The sequence below is a fragment of the Myxine glutinosa genome, chromosome 4 (assembly GCF_964187855.1).
Source record: "Myxine glutinosa chromosome 4, kmMyxGlut1.1, whole genome shotgun sequence".
Lineage (NCBI taxonomy): Eukaryota > Metazoa > Chordata > Myxini > Myxiniformes > Myxinidae > Myxine > Myxine glutinosa.
Genome location: NC_136264.1, coordinates 78,220,590 through 78,238,072, shown reverse-complemented (window position 1 = coordinate 78,238,072; position 17,483 = coordinate 78,220,590). Strand labels below are relative to the sequence as shown.

The window sequence follows — 17,483 nt, the reverse complement described above, 5'->3', positions numbered from 1 at the left end:
AATTTATGTTTATAACTTCTTATTCCATTAATCTTTCTAAACTCTTCTTTCTTTGTTGTTAAACAGTTATAATAATCCTTAAAGTTTATTGTTTCTTTAATAACATTTTTCTTTACACCTTTTAACTTCTTATCAGTCTTTTCGACGTTATTCACAATGTATTTATAAGCATAAGCCTTAGACCTCAATCCCACAAATTCACTCATAACATTTCCTCCTAATTCATCCTTGAACTTTCCAATCACCTTTTTATTTTTAGAAGAGAACAACTCACTCTCTGGACTGTAATTACTCGTGTCATAGATATTAATGTCTCTTTTCATGTCTGAATAAACATCGTTGGTATTAATTTTCAAAATAAAACTATCTGTATCCATATAAAGTAGATTAACATCATTTTGATATTTCTTCCTCAAGTTATTATAAAAGTAATCATACATTAATGACTTTGATAAATCAAGAATTGTTGTTCCAATATAAATAGGTTTGTTCATTTCAATACTCTCTTTAATCAAATGGATCGCACAAAAGTTCTCAGTAAAGACCTCAGCTCGAGTAAAACTCGGTCTATTAATTAATTTTGATGCTTGTTCCCAAGATGTTGATAGTCTGATATTTTGTCTTTTCCTCACATTCTCCATAGTCTTACCAAAGACCGCATTATTCATCAATTTATAAAAGTCTTTCTCAAAATCTGTTTTTGACTCTGTTCTTCTTTGTGTATTAAAATCAATGTACCCCTTTAACCAATGACTTTGATTGAACTTTAGAACCCTATGGATCTTCTCTACTCTTAGACCTTTTGATAAATATTGTCGCAAATTTCTTTGGTGTAGAACATAATTTTTCTTGTTATATAATGTAGTAAGTAATTTTTCTGTTGATTCACCTATATCAAACGATCGTTGATAATCACTCAACCATTCTTTCTTTGGACTTTCTTTCTCACAAGCAAATGGGAGATCTTTGTGTAGGTTATGGAGTTCCTCTGGATATTTTAAATCAATTTCAAAATAATAACCAACTTTTTCTTCATCCAATTCTTTTTGTGTAGAGATACATACATCTTGTAAAACGTTTTTGTAGTCTTTTTCCTTTACCCATCTAAGTTTTCCATAAGGAAGAGCCTGAGACATTGCCCAGCCATACAGGTTGTTCGCGTCATAGTACATCAAGTAAGAACTCTCTTTCGTTGGATCATAATTTGGAAGATATTTGTTATTTGCTTTTGCGTATCTACTCGAGCAGACTTGTGAAATTCCACCTCTTTTTGCCTTTTCAATCATCAAAAGCATATCAACATCGGTTATCAAATCCAAAGCTTGTTTTGTCATTTTCAACATCGCACTCCAGGCCAATCCAGGTGCTGTGTAGTAGTGAGCAGGATCCAATCCATATCCAGTGCGACAAACAGATCTAAAGGCTTCAAATACATCGGCCAACAAAAGCACATCAGTTTTGAGGTACAAATCGTGATACTCACCAAGATTCTTAATGTTATATTTTTTCCAAACATTTTGTGCGTGTACATAATCTTTATCAGATATATGACTATTATTTAATTTGTTATAGAAATTTTCTTTTAAAGGAAGTTGTGTTTCATTGAATCTCTCAAATGAGTCCATATAGTCATAGGGGTAAATTCCCTTTTGTGTTAGAAAATCTTTATCTAAAAAATACTCTGAAAGACATGGAAACTCTTTTAGATTTTGAACCAAGTTAGCCAATGGACTTGCCATGAATTTAAATGTATCAAGAAATCTGATATGAGTAATAGGAGATGTGTGAATTGTTTTTGTGAATGAAATGTATTTCTGATCCGTGTTTGGAATTGCTGAGATACTTCCAGAAGTCTTTGAGAGTTCCTTGATAAATAGATGTGTATCATAATGAGCGTTGTTATGAAGAAAGACAGGAATGAAAGAGGGGAGTTGATAATTAATATTACAACTTTGATGAGCCGGACCTCTATATTTACCAGTGAGATGACAATGGTCTCTAACCTTTAGACCTTTACCAATTTTCTCCTCACAAATATGACAGACATTGTTTTTTATAAATTCCCTTTTTTCTTTACTTGTTAAGGACATTGGTTTATTGGTTTCTCTCATTATCTTGGTTAATCGAACACAGTCTTTTTCTAGTCGTTTCACAAACTCCTCTGGGGTATTTGAGCCTCTATACATCTCTAACTTGTTATATTTATCACCAACGGATGATTTGATATAATAACAAAAACCACAAGGAGTATGTTTTTGATATTTATTTGTGTATGATTCTTTTGGATCTGGAGAAGCAGTATCAATTTTTTCTAAAATACTTTCAAAATCAGCATATATAACAAATGGATGTTTTATTGTTTTCTTTTCATCTTTGAATGTGATCTTTGAGTCTTTTTTAGGCATGTTGATTACCGTTGATTTATGTTCACCACAATAATTTGAATGTTTATCTAATCTTTCTTGTGTATGGAAGAAGTTAAGACAACGCATACAAATATATATTTTATTTGTTCTTTTACATACTTGTGGTTTTATTAATTTTGTAATATCTTTGATGTATGTATAATGTGAATTTTCGTCTGAATTAAAATATAGAAGATTAATATGAGTTTGTTTACAACTGTCAGAAAGCTTTAAAACCTGAATGTTGTTTGTTTCTGTTAGACCATAAACATTAACTGATAAATTATTCATCTTTTCAAATTTAGGAATATCATTTAAAGTCATCGGAAACTTTAGATGTTTCGTATTTAATGTATTCTCATATTTTTTATAATGAGATACTCTTTCATCATGAAAATGTGGAGGATGTAAGTGTGCTAAAATAGACCAGAGAAAACATTTATTGTCTTTATTTTTGATATTGATAACTGCTTTTCTATTTTTGATAACACTGGGTAAATCAATGTAAGAAGAAGCTTTTAGAGGATCTGATTTAAGAATATGAATGTCTATGTAAATAATTTTTCCTATATTGAATCCACTTCCTACGATTGAATTATCCACATCTTGCTCTTGTTTAATAAGTTCATCATAGACTCCTGATGTTTTAAAATCTTGATATGAAGATATAAAGTGTGGCTCAGTTCTCATGTATGGTGCATCTATAACTCCTTCATCCTTTGTCATTTCTAATTTTACTCCCATATAAAATTTAAGTGGTTTCATTTCCTTTAGTGTTTTTTCAATCAACGTTTGAACAGCAGGTTTAACTATTTCTACAGCATCAACTATAGACTCTGGTTCAGGAGGTTTGAAGTTAAAGACTCTTATTTTAATATGTCCTTTGAATGCTCCATCAGAGTTTTTAGTTGTGATAAAATTTGATAAATGTAGATTTGTTTTAAGATGTATTTTGAAGCCTTTCTTGAGGATATTTTTATTACATGTAGAACAGTGTTTTGTTTCAGGTGGAAGAGGGGAAAGTTTGTTTAAAATGTTGTATGTATGTTTTGCGGTGAGAATATGTTGTTTATAATATTTTACTTCCTTCTCGCAAGTATCACAATAAACCATATTTATAGCGTGAGAAAACGTGGTGTTTTATATATATCACTGTGCTTAAAATAAAACACTTTTGAGCTTTACAGCTCCGTTTTATATATATCGCTGTGCTTAAACTAAAACACTTTTTCACTCAGAATCATCTAAGTCATAACTATCACATGAATACTCAGAATCATACTCAGAGTCATCAATAAAGCTACTCTCATAACTATCATTTGAGCACAAACTATTAGTATCATAACTATCATCTGTGTTCAATGAAATACTATCATCACCATCGTCCAAGTTCAATGAAATACTATCATCACTATCGTCTGAGTTCAATGAAATAGTAAAATCTTCACTGCTGTATTGACTCATATTTAATTAGCAAGAAAAATATTCCCATCAATATCTATATACTTTCTTTCATTAACAGATTCAATCTCTACAATTTTTATATCAAAAGTTATCTTTAAATAATCTCTAACTATCATAGAACGAAATGACATTTCACCAGAAATATTAACATCATTCATTTTACTTAGATCTACACCCTTTGGATTATTAAAGAAAATACAAATGTCTCCTCTAGAATTATTAATGGTCTTATCATTCTTTTTCAAAGTATCGTGGTCAATCACTTTTTCAAGCTTTGAATAAATTGCCAGGAGTAGAGGAGAAACTTTTGTTAGATTTACTTTAATGGATGTCTTTCCAGGTATAGTTAGAGCTCTTCCTTTAAATGAAATAGAGGGGCTCATGTTATTTTCCATAACTGGTTTTACCCAAAAATTTCCATATTTATCTTTGTTCAATTTAACATCTTTGACATATTTTTCTATATCTTCCACCGAAGTAGAGATTGATTGAAATTTGTCTTTTGTGCTTTGAAACATTGTATTTATTAATGAATAAACTTGCGTTTAGTTTAAGCAAAAATTTACCACATAAATATGATAAGTTCTGAAGGATATTTAGAATTTCCAGACTCTCCATATGATAAATTAGAGAATTGTCCGGCTTGTGATAGAATAGGGCTTAATAATGAGGGTTCATATAAACAATGTATTTTCTGTGATTTAATTTTAATTAATGATAATAAAAAATATAAAAAAATATATAACTCTTTTAAATTAGAACCAAAAATGAATTACTTTACAAGATTAATAAGAGAGATGAATGTTAAGTATTGTGATGATAATACACCATTTCTTTCAAGGGAAGAGACTATTTGTATTGAGGAAATGTATAAGGGTTTAATGATATTTATTATTCAAAATAATTTTAATGGAAATGTTAATACAAGATACTATATAAATAAAATAATGAATTATTTTGAAATTAAACCCGAACTCAGGATAAAATATAGAGTTTCTAAAATAGCTCAAAAAAAGTTAGATGACTTGTTTTCCAAATATATAAATGAATGATTTTTTACCCGTTTGGGAAAATAAGATAAAATTTAATAACCATAAAAACATTCCAAATTCATTAAGATGTCTAATAGTTGGTTCAAGCGGATGTGGAAAAACCTGTTTACTTTTAAAGATGCTCCTTGGTCCTAATTTTTTAGATTATGATAATTTAATAATTTTTACAAAGTCTAGTTTTCAACCCGAGTATCAACTACTCTCACAGGGTTTTAATGCAGGTCTTAAAAAGGAAGACATTATCGGTTTATTTAAACTTCAAAACAAACTAAATGATTATAATATTGAAGATATAATACAATTATTTTGTGATACACAGAAATCAAAATCGAAACCAAAACCCATAACTTGTATTCTCAGTGATAATACGGATGATATACCTTCACCTCAAGATTTAGATAAATCAAAAAAGAACCTCGTCATCTTTGATGATTGTGTTAATGAGAGAAACCAAACAGTAATGGACAGCTACTATACAAGAGGGAGACATTCTTCTTGTAATTGTATTTATCTTAGTCAGTCATATTTTCAACTCCCTCGACGCTCAATAAGAAACAATGCCAATACTTTTATTTTATTTAAGTTAAATTCAATAGATGTAAATAATTTTTGGAGAGATAATTGCTCTACGTTATGTAGTAAAAAAGAATTTGAAAATTATATGAAACACACGATTGGAAAATATAAATATATTGTTGTGAAACAAGATGAGATATTAAAGGATGTATTTTTATTTTAAACATAATTACATATATAAATGACAACAATTATTATTAACCTTGTGGGTAAATCTGCTTCTGGAAAGAACTTTCATAAATCTAAACTCTTGAATAGTAAAAATGAAAAGATTGTAAGTTTTTTTAAAAAACACCCTATGATTCGTTTTGTGAGTACTACAACCAGAGCAAAGCGACCAGGAGAAGTAGAAGGGAAAGATTATTACTACATTTCAATGGAGGAACATATGCGATTGAGGAACGAAGGTCAAATATTTGAGGAGGTCTCTCTTGGTTCTACAAAATATTCACATTGTAAGAGTGAGTTAAATAAAGTAAAATCTAATGGTCTTGGGATTTTAGAAACTAATCCTGAAGGAATGAGACAAATTATTAAACAATTGTGTGGTGATGGAGTTAAGATTTTATCATTCGGTTTTGATATCGATGAGGAGATTCAACGCAAACGTATGAAAAGCAGAGATACAAGTATTAGTGAAGAAGAAATAACAACTCGTATTAATACCAATAAAGAATTTGATGAAATATTTAAAGAAAAAGATTTATTTCAACACATTTACTATAATGATGAAGAAAAGGAAAATTTTCCCATTGACCTTTACAATTCATTAAATGATATTTTTCAATAAATAAATACAGAAAATGAATACCGAAGAAAGAGAAAGAAAGTTTAAGGAACATCAACAATTAGTTTCAAAAGTTGTTAAACAACAGGAAGAGATAAAGAAGAAACGGAGACAGAAACTAACTGGTGAAGAAGCCTTTGAAAGAAAACAAGAGAAATTCTTTAAACCACTTTTGAAAACTCAACAATCACCTACAGTTCCCACGGTAGAATTTACTCCGAAAAAACTTCAAATGCTCAAAGATTTTAGTCAGATAACAAAACAAGAACTTGGTGAATTAGAATATGATGACGAGGGATTATTTCGGAAACTTGAGCAGGTAAATCAACCCCCTAATTATGTTGTGGAAGCTCTTCAAAACAATGAATATTCGGCGGGTTCAAAAACCAGAGCAGGTCTCATTCCAACAGAAGAACCAGCAGTGTTTCATCTTGTGGAAGAAAAGGTATTGATATTTAATGATGAATTGATGTTCTTGAGTTCTACTCAACCAAATGTTAAATTAACTCCAAGATTAATGTTTCTTCTAACAAACCCCGGATTCAGCGGTTCAAAATATTTTGAGGAACCACTTGATATGGAAAGAGAGGAAGATAGGGTATATATTGAGTTGTTAAATGCACTTGATTATGGAGTTTCTGTTGCTGGTAAAAGTAAGAAGAATGAGAAGGAGAAACATATTATTGATGCTTTAAGTAAGCTTGGTTCGGGTGTTAGTTTTCTTCCAAATGACCCATCACAATTAGTTAATAGGCTATTATTGTTGTTAGGTAGTAAGAAGGCTGGAAACAACAATTGTTTTAATGAATCCTCAGCCATTTTAGATCAGTTGATGAATATGAAAATAATTAATAAATGTCAATACAAAGATATTTTATTAGATATTAAATAAGATGAGAAGCACAATTCTTAGTTTTAATTTCACAACGAGCGATTACACAGCTTCATTCCCTTACCCACTACAACTTGACCCCCTTACCTCATATGAGGCATCTTTATTGTCAATGGAAACTTATAATACCTTGTTTAATATCACAGAGAAAAACAACAAGTTTAGTTATAATCCAGGAAGTGGATATAAAACTATAACCGTTTCACCTGGAGCTTACGAGATTTCTCAAATATCTTCAGAAGTCTCTCGCCTTATGAAAGAAAAAGGTGATGAACCAAAAAATATTGTAATAGATATTCAAAAACACACTTCAAAATCAACTATTAAACTTAAAAATAATTATAAAGTTGATTTCACGATTGAAAATTCGTTTAGAGAGCTATTGGGTTTCTCTTCAAAAAAGATTGAAAATAACGGGACGTTTTACAGTGATAATGTTATCCAAATATCCTCCGGTATAAATTCAGTATTAATTCATTGTGATTTGATTGATGGTGCTTATAACGATGGAATAAGAACAAATACAATATTTTCATTCAGTGCATACTCAACCCCGATTGGTTATAAATTTAATATGGAACCAAAAAATCTTGTCTATTTACCTGTGTCAGGAAAAACCATATACAGAGTAAATTTTAGGATAACCGACCAAGATAATCGTATGATATCCTTTAATGATGAAATTATATCCATCAGAATTCACCTACGTGAAGTTTTTCAATAAATAAATAATGGTTATTGTAAGAAAACACGAGTTGGGAAAATATAAAATAATTACAGGGGAGGGCATGTTCCTTTCACCAGACTATACAAGGTATGTGGGTAAAGGATACTATAAACCTAAGAGACAACGGGGTGTGGGTCATCAATTTCGAAATAAAGGAGATGGGATAATTGATACTCTAATGGGTATTGGTTCAACCATTCTTAAACATAAAGACCTAATTGGTTCAACTGCTTCTCTCATGGGAAATGTAGCAGGTGTTGTAAAGAGTATAAAAGATGCTCAAAAGGAGTCCCATAAATTACAAGCAATCAAAGAAATTAAAAAAGGTAAAACTCAACTATCTTCACAAGAACGACAAAAAATCATTAAAATACTTGGGTCAGGGTTTCAACAATTTTAATACTATATAAATACAAGTATGGAAGCGATTGATAGTATCTATGATTTGGATGATACGATTATCATTTCAAACTCTACTAAAAAGGAAGACTATTTTAAGGTAAATGCTATTACAGGAACCGACTGGAATTCAAACGGAACAAAAAGTTTTGAAATAAATAATCAACAAACTTACTTGAATATAGCTGATAGTTTCTTGCTGTGTAAATTTAAATTCACTAAGGCTGCGAATAATACTAATGCTACACTCGTAAATGATTTCTTCTGGAAAATGTTTGACAGTGTTCGCCTGTATATTGGAACACAAGAGGTTGAAGCGGTTGATTATGTCTCTGCTACATCTGAAATGATGAAATTTACACTATATTCGTTTGGTGATAGAATGGGTAAGGGAGCTGTTGAAGGCTTTATTCCTGATATGTCAACGGGAACAAACACAGACCCTGGTTATAGTCAAAGGAAGTCAATGTATAATGATGACGCAAAAGCTGAGAATAGTTTTACCGTAGCAGTACCTCTTAAAGGTATATTTGGATTTTGTGATTATGATAAAGTTTTGTATGGTCTTAAAATTAGATTTCAACTACAAAGGAATGATAATGTAAATAGATTGCTTTTTGGGGCTGAAAATGCTTTTGGCGACAATAATAAATTTGTTATTAATGATTTGTGTTGGTATATCAATGAATATACTCCTAATCTTAAAACGGAGGAGATGTTAAATAGAAGACTTAACTCAAAGAAACCGCTAAATGTATCATACCTTAAAAGAAGATGTCAACACGTTAAACTGGAACACACTACCTACACTTGGAATTTGGGTGTTCTTGAAGGAAAGCCACGATACCTATGGCTCATTTTTAAAAAACCAGATGGAGAGGAGGGTACTAATAAGAATAATGCGCTGAGTGATAATGCTAAGGTGAAACAACTTCGGGTTTCTCTTGATGGCACATTTTATCCGCGAGATAGATTGGAAATTGATTGGGAAAAAAATGATTATGCGGAAGCCTACAAGTCCTACCAAAAAGTGTGTGAAAGTAATGGTAATAATGATCCTATTTTGGATATGGTTGCATTTAAAGGTTTATATACAATCTACGCAATTGACCTGAGTTCTCAAAAGGAAACTATAAAGTCTAATCGAGTGGATACTTCTCTATACATTGAAAGAGGGGAGAGTGAAGAGGTTAATGCATATTGTTTGCTTTTGGAGGAAACAGAATTACAGATTAATACAGATAATGGTGTTATGATTAATATCACATAGGTTTTTTCTCATAAATAAATGGTTGGGGTATATGTTAATCAAATCAATCTTAATAAATTAACATCTTGTATTCAAAATCAAAAGCCTTGTATTATTAATGTTAATACAATTCAAAGAAAAGGAGCTGTAAGAATTGATGTTTTACTCACACACACACAAGTAAAAACACTAAATGATGTTGGATCACTTAAAATTAAAATGACGAAACCTATGTTAAAGAAATATTCAATAGATGAGTCAAGAGGAGGATTTCTCCCGTTTCTAATTCCTTTATTTGCTGGTTTAAGTGCGGCGGGAGCATTGACTGGTGGTATTTCAGCAGCGGTAAAAACTGCTAACGAAAGGAAGGCACAACTAAAAGCTCAAAAAGAATTGGAAAGACATAACAAGGAGTTGGAGAAACAAATTAGTGGAAGTGGTGTAATTGTAGATTTTGCTCAAAAACTTGAAAGTCTACCTGATAAAGCTAGATTGTTGGTTGGAGATATGCTTTCCTCTATCGCTCAAGCGGGTGTTAAACTAACTAAACGGGGTAATGGATTGTATCTTTCTCATAAATAAATGGATAAATGGTTTAAACAATTTGGAAAGAATACAACGTCAAATATAGAACTAGCTAAGTATTGTAAAACACTAAAAATTGATAATGTGGTTATTTGTATGAGAGATGAATTAATACATATAAATAAGAATACAAAGAATATTATTATGAATTTAGACACACAGAATGGTTCTCATTGGGTTTGTATTCATAATAGTCAGGATAAATATTATTTTGATAGTTATGGTATGCCACCACATGTTGAAGTAATACAATTCTTACAGAATGGTGTTTATCAAACATTCCAAGTTCAAGAAATTAATTCTAAATGTTGTGGCCAATTATGTTTATATGTATTATTTCAACTCAACAATAATGAAAATTTTTATGATATCATTTTTTATCTAATATAAATGACCTATGTTGGAAAAGATGGTTCTATCTTTGGAAAATCCTCTCAGGATATTGATTTATCAAATTATTATACAAAGGCACAGGCTGAACGACAAAAATATAGTGTAAGTAAAAATATTAATATGAAGAATACTTATAAATTAATCAATTATCCAAACCCTACAGATGCGAATGACTTGATTAGATTCAGTGATTTATCACAATATATATCTTTAAAGAAAACAGCACGTTTTGTGAAACAAGTAAAATTTACAACCACAACACCTGGTTATACTGACCATACACCTTTCCTCATTGAATTTAACTACCTGCTTACAATTAAATTTTATAAAGAAGGACATTTAGTTAATATGCGAATTAATAAATGGGGGTATGATATGCCTGATTTAGGGTATAATTGGTCTTTTTCAATAAACATAGAAGACCTACATGATTTAAATCAGTCTCGTAAAGAAGAATATTATCCACTTGGTGAAGATAAGGATTTATGTGGAAGTACAATTAGTAAACAACAAATACGTGATTTTAAGAAAATAAAAATATATGATAGTATAGCGATGGTTCGCATGACAAAGAAGGAAGGTAATGAGATAAGGATAGAAAGCCGAGGAATACAAACCGATTTGGTAGTGGGAAGATGGGGTGGTATTACCTGTCATAATATTAATCTCACATATATTTCTGATACATAAATGGCAGGAAGAAGACTACAAGAGAATTATAATTTTTGTATTCAAGGATACCTACAAGAAAAGGGTGCTCGGTATTACATACCTTATGATTTGGAGCATATACATGGGAATTTTGTCATAAAAAACTGGCCTTATACTGATATTGTTAAACCCACAAATAGAGACTTGTTTAAAATATTAAATAAAAATGAACTTCTCAAAGTTATGAAATATAAAACTCTTTTAGAAATCGTCAACAAATCTTATTGGTATCCTATTATGAGAAAAATAATTATAGATACAAGAATATCTCAAAATCCAGATGAGTATATGTATAATATTCTTTGGGGTTTAAACTCAAGGGTAGCAAGGGATGAGGAAGGAGTTGAAGAAGAGAAGGAGAAAAGAGAGAAAAGAGAGAAGGAGGAGAGGGAACAAAGAGAGAGGGGGGAGAGGGAGATGGAAATCAGAGCGATTCAAAAAAGAGTGGATGTATTACAGCAAGAAGATCAATCTCAACTCACCGAAGAGGAAAATAAAGAAAGAATGAATGCTGTGAAAATATTGATATCAAAAATTGCTAAGATAAATGAGGAAGGAGTTAAAGAAGAGAAGGAGGAAAGAGAGAAAAAGGAGAAGGAGGAAAGGGAGAAAAAGGAGGAGGAGAGGGAGGAAAGGGAGAAAAGAGAGAAAAAGGAGAAGGAGGAAAGGGAGAAAAAGGAGGAGGAGAGGGAGGAAAGGGAGAAAAGAGAGAAGGAGGAAAGGGAGAAAAGAGAGAAGGAGGAGAGGGAGCAAAGAGAGAGGGAGGAAAAATATAAAAAGATGGAAATCAGTGAGATTAATAAAAGATTGAAGGTATTACAGCAAATAAATCAAACTCAACGCACTGAGGAGGAAAATAAAGAAATGAGAAGTCTAATGAAAATATTATTTTCAAGAATAACGACGTCAATGTCTTCAGTTTCAGGGAGGAGATTTAAATGAGAAAGTGGGGATAAAGAAGAAGAAGAAGGAAAAGATTATGTGGTTGATGATGTCGGTGTAATTGACTTTAGTTAGTTTTATTTGTAAATAAATGGAGGAGAGAGTGAAGGCATTCCTTAGGATTCTTTATGTTTTAAAAATCAAGATTGAAATGTATATGTTGAAAACCAAAAAGGTTTTGATACTCTGTCGGAATTTTTCTGATAAATAAATATGAGTTATTGTCTCAAATGTAAAAAGAAAACTAAATCTAAAAATATCTCTTATGTTAAAGCTAAAAATAATAGAGTTTGTCAAAAAGGAATATGTCAAGTGTGTGGCTCTAAAAAGTGCCAATTCATCTCTCCTAAAAGAGGAGGAGACATACAAAAGTTTCTGTCAGGAAGTAAATTTACAACAACTGGAATTCCAGGGGAATTACACCTTCCAGGGTATTCTTTCTGTGGTCCAGGAACAAACTTGGATAAAAGATTAGATGAGGCTAACAATCCTAAACCTTGGTCTAAACCTACAAATAGGGTTGATGAAGTGTGTATGAAGCATGATATTGCTTATGGGGATACCACTACGTTGACTGAAAAACATAAAGCCGACAGCGAAATGTTGTATAATTTGTCTTTGATACAAAATCCAACGTTGAGAGAGAAAGTTGATAGGTTTATTGTGAGAAATTTGATAAATGCTAAATTGAAACTTGGTCTTGGTTATTCCTCAAAAAACTATTAGGCTCTAATGATGTCATCAAGACTGAGGAGCTTTTGGCTGAAGAATTACACAAACCTATAATCACAAAGTTTAAAAGAAGGAAGGTTTATTCTAAATACACCGACCACATATGGTCCGCTGATTTAATTGAATTGAATAATGACAGGGGATACAGGTATGCTTTAACCGTTATTGATTTGAGGAGTAGATTTGCCTGGGTTGTCCCTTTAAAAAATAAAAGGGGTGATACTTTAATGTTAGCCTTTAAGCGAATATTTGATCGGGATAAAAGGAAACCAAAGAAGTTATGGACTGATGAGGGAACAGAGTTCTATAACAAAATATTCATGAAATTTCTTAAGGGGAAGGGTATTAAATTATACAGCACCTTTAATGAAGGAAAGGCAGTTGTTATTGAGCGTTTTAATCGTACTTTAAAAGAGAAATTATATAAAAAATTCACACAACTCAGTTCTCAAAAATGGGTGTATTTAATTCAGGATATTGTAGATAATTACAATAATACAGTTCATTCATCAACAAAATCAAAACCATCAGAAACATTTACAAAATTAGAATATGAAAAGGAGATTAATTTGAGAAAGCCCAAGTTTAAAGTTGGTGATATTGTAAGAATATACAAATGGAAAAGCCATTTTGAGAAAGGTTATACAAAGAGATGGACTAATGAATTATTTAAAATCGTTGATGTAATGGATACAGTCCCTTGGACCTACAAATTATATGATTTAAATGGAGAAGAAATCTTGGGTTCATTTTACTCACAAGAATTACAAAAAACACAAGTAAGCAGTTAATACCCTTGAAAATAATAAATAAATAAATAAAATGTAATGGGGATACGTTTTTAAATCTGTGAACCCCAAACACAGAATCCCACAACTTTTTAGTTGGGGCTTAACTTTTGTGTGTGTATAATGGGGATACGTTTTTAAATCTGTGAACCCCAAACACAGAATCCCACAACTTTTCAGTTGGGGCTTGACTTTTGTGTGTGTATAATGGGGATACGTTTTTAAATCTGTGAACCCCAAACACAGAATCCCACAACTTTTCAGTTGGGGCTTAACTTTTGAGTGTGTATAATGGGGATACGTTTTTAAATCTGTGAACCCCAAACACAGAATCCCACAACTTTTCAGTTGGGGCTTAACTTTTGTGTGTGTATAATGGGGATACGTTTTTAAATCTGTGAACCCCAAACACAGAATCCCTCAACTTTCCAGTTGGGGCTTAACTTTTGTGTATGTGTGAGTGAGTCATAATAATATACAAACCCTAACCCAACCCCATCCCTAACCCAAACCCATCCCTAACCCAAACCCATCCCTAACCCAAACCCATCCCTAACCCAACCCCATCCCTAACCCAACCCATTCCTAACCCAACCCCATCCCTAACCCAACCCAATCCCTAACCCAACCCCATCCCTAACCCAACCCCATCCCTAACCCAACCCCATCCCTAACCCAACCCCATCCCTAACCCTCACATTCAAAATCCCAACCCTAACCCAACCCCATCCCTAACCCAACCCCAACCCATCCCTAACCCTCACATTCAAAATCCCAACCCTAACCCAATCCCATCCCTAACCCAACCCCAACCCTCACATTCAAAATCCCAACCCTAACCCAACCCCATCCCTAACCCAACCCCATCCCTAACCCTCACATTCAAAATCCCACCCAAACCCTAACATAATCTTTTTTTTCTTCTTTTAAAAAAATATGTATTTCATTTTTTTTTTTTCCTCTTCTTCCAATTCTGTCTTTCAAGGCTTTCAAGTTTGAAGAAGTAGAAATGGGAAGAAAGAATTTTCCAGCATTTTCTTCCTCGAACTTTCTTGATATTGCTTAAATCAAGCGTCATTAAACAAAGAACATTGTTCATTGCTTTAGAATCCAAAGAGTCTCCAAGATGGACCCCACAGGTAGAGTCTCCAAAATAAAACCAACTTTCCAAGTTCCCAAGGTATAACCACATTCCTGTTGAGCCTCCAAGATAGGTATCACATTCCGAGTCATCAAAACAAAACCCCCATTCCGAGTCTCCAAAAATATAACCATCTTTCCAAGTCCCCAAGGTAGAACCACAATTTTCAGAAATATTTGGGGTTTCCGTGATAAGTCTCACATAGTATAACTGCGGACCATCAGGGAAAACTTCCCTTTCCCAATTTTTTAGGGTTTCTATGATGTGTCTCACATAGTATAACTGCGGACCATCAGGGAGAACTCTCCTTGCCCAATTTTTTAGGGTTTCTATGATGTGTCTCACATAGTATAACTGCGGACCATCAGGGAGAATTCCCGTTTCCCAATTTTTTAGGGTTTCTATGATGTGTCTCACATAGTATAACTGCGGACCATCAGGGAGAACTCTCCTTGCCCAATTTTTTAGGGTTTCTATGATGTGTCTCACATAGTATAACTGCGGACCATCAGGGAGAATTCCCATTTCACAATTTTTTAGGGTTTCTATGATGTGTCTCACATAGTATAACTGCGGACCATCAGGGAGAACTCCCCTTTCCCAATTTTCAGAAATTTGTGGGTCTCCAATGTATGACTTGTATTCTGGCTCATCAAGGTAGAACTTGTTCAGTGGGTTTTGTTTTGATAACTCACAACAAGTATCATCATGGTAAAACTCTTTTTCAGGATTTTGTGGATCTCCAAGGTATAACTCTTTGGCTGGGTCATCAAGGTAGAACTCGTTCTGGGGGTCTTGGTTGTTCAAAATGTCTTCAAACAAAAAAATAACTTCATCCCAAGTTGTGTTAAAAGCAGAATTTTCATTTCGTATCTCAGATACAATTTCCTGTGAAAGAAAATAACAATGTATTAATTTAATACAATATTTTTATTTGTATAAATCAAGCTCTATGAATATTAAAATAAACTTTGTTAACTCTTACATGAGTCTCATCTAAAAAAAAAAAAAAAAAAAAAAAATTAAATAAATAAATAAATAAATAAACAAACTTACCTCCATTGATAAGAGGTTCGAGTCCAGTTCATCAATCTGAAGGTTGAGTTCTACACAGGTAGTAGGACTCCAAGGAATAGCAAAGTTATCCCATTCCATTTCGGCATAGGAGTCCATTCTCAAGTGAAGCAGAAAGCGTGTTTGAAAAAGCCTGTGTGGTCGGTGCCTTTTATAAGAAGGGCTGGGTGTGTGTCATTTCCTGTGGAAATTCCCTGGGCGTGTCTTAACTGGAAATGATGTGATGGAAATTCCCTGAAAATGATGTAATGTATTACCTGGAAATGATACAATGCTGAAGAGTTTATAAAGTGGGTGGGACTTAGCAAAAGTGGGCGGAGCGTAGCAAAAGTGGGCGGGGCATAGCAAAAAGTGGGCGGAGCGTAGCAAAAGTGGGCGGGACATAGCAAAAAGTGGGCGTGGCCTAACAAAAAGTGGGCGGGGCTTAGTAAAAGGTGGGCGTGGCTTACCAAAAGTGGGCGGGGTTTACCAAAAAGTGGACGGAGCTTAACAAAAGGTGGGCAGAGCCTACCAAAAAGTGTGTGGCACTGGAGGCGCTCAAACAAGAACATTGAGGGAGGTTTACCATTTTATCTTAGCTCAGTTAAAATATCTTAATAAAGAACCAAACTCAAACATATTTTTTGTTAATGTATTAGACGGTGAGGAGAGTTGTAGGAGAATTAAATTATTTCCCACACATAAACAAATATTTGTAGGGTCGTTGTTTGAGTGGGTCAAAGATGATTCACCAGATGATATTAAGAGTAAAAGGTTAAAAGGTCCATAAGGTCAGAAGGATCACAGGTTCACACAGAAGGACCATTGTTTAAGTGGTCTAATGAATAAGGATAACATGTCAAAAGGTTAGAAGGTTCGTAAAGAACAGGGTGAGAGAAATAGAGGTGTTTAGGGGCAATGAGGGAGGGGAAAAATTAACATGTAAGTCAATGGGAAAATGAGAGTGTCCCAGAAGCAACATATATACACTACTATCCCGGCAAACGGAGATAAGCATCTTTTCAAATATCTGGACCTTTCGCCGCATTCCACGGCCCGACACGGCAGGTGAACGATCTGCTTGGACAGAACATTACTTACTCGAACACGTTCTCGGGCTTCACCCAAGGGGTTTCTGTGCTCAGAATAAGATTTTCACGACTAAAATATCTTCTTTGACCAGACATAAACCTCACAGAGTTAATGGTGAAATGTGCACCTGTCTGCAGCCACCTTTGCAAGGCAATGAAACAAACATGAAAAAACTCCTTTTTGGAGGTTCGTGTCAAGGTCATCTTAGTATGGACCATCACAAATGTGAAGATACTTGGTTAGCACTTACCAACAGCACACAGGTGTAAGCAATGGTTGGAAAGTTTTTTTAAAAATCCAAACGCGAATAAAATCGTCGACCCGATTCTTGTGTCGTGCTCCGTGTGATGTTCTGTTTCCATCCAGGTTTTGTAAACGAACCTGTTGTGATATCTCATTTACATTGACCTGACTGGTTCAATTAATCCCCTGTCGTCCAAGAGAGGTGCAAGGGCTTCCATGCAGCATCTTCAAATATCTTCGACGCGTTAATTT

At 33.1% G+C, this 17,483-nt stretch overlaps 1 pseudogene; it reads left to right on the top strand.

The window, feature by feature from the left end:
* LOC137424868 (uncharacterized) overlaps positions 1-17,483 on the top strand; it is a 114,386-nt pseudogene that overhangs the window by 51,523 nt on the left and 45,380 nt on the right.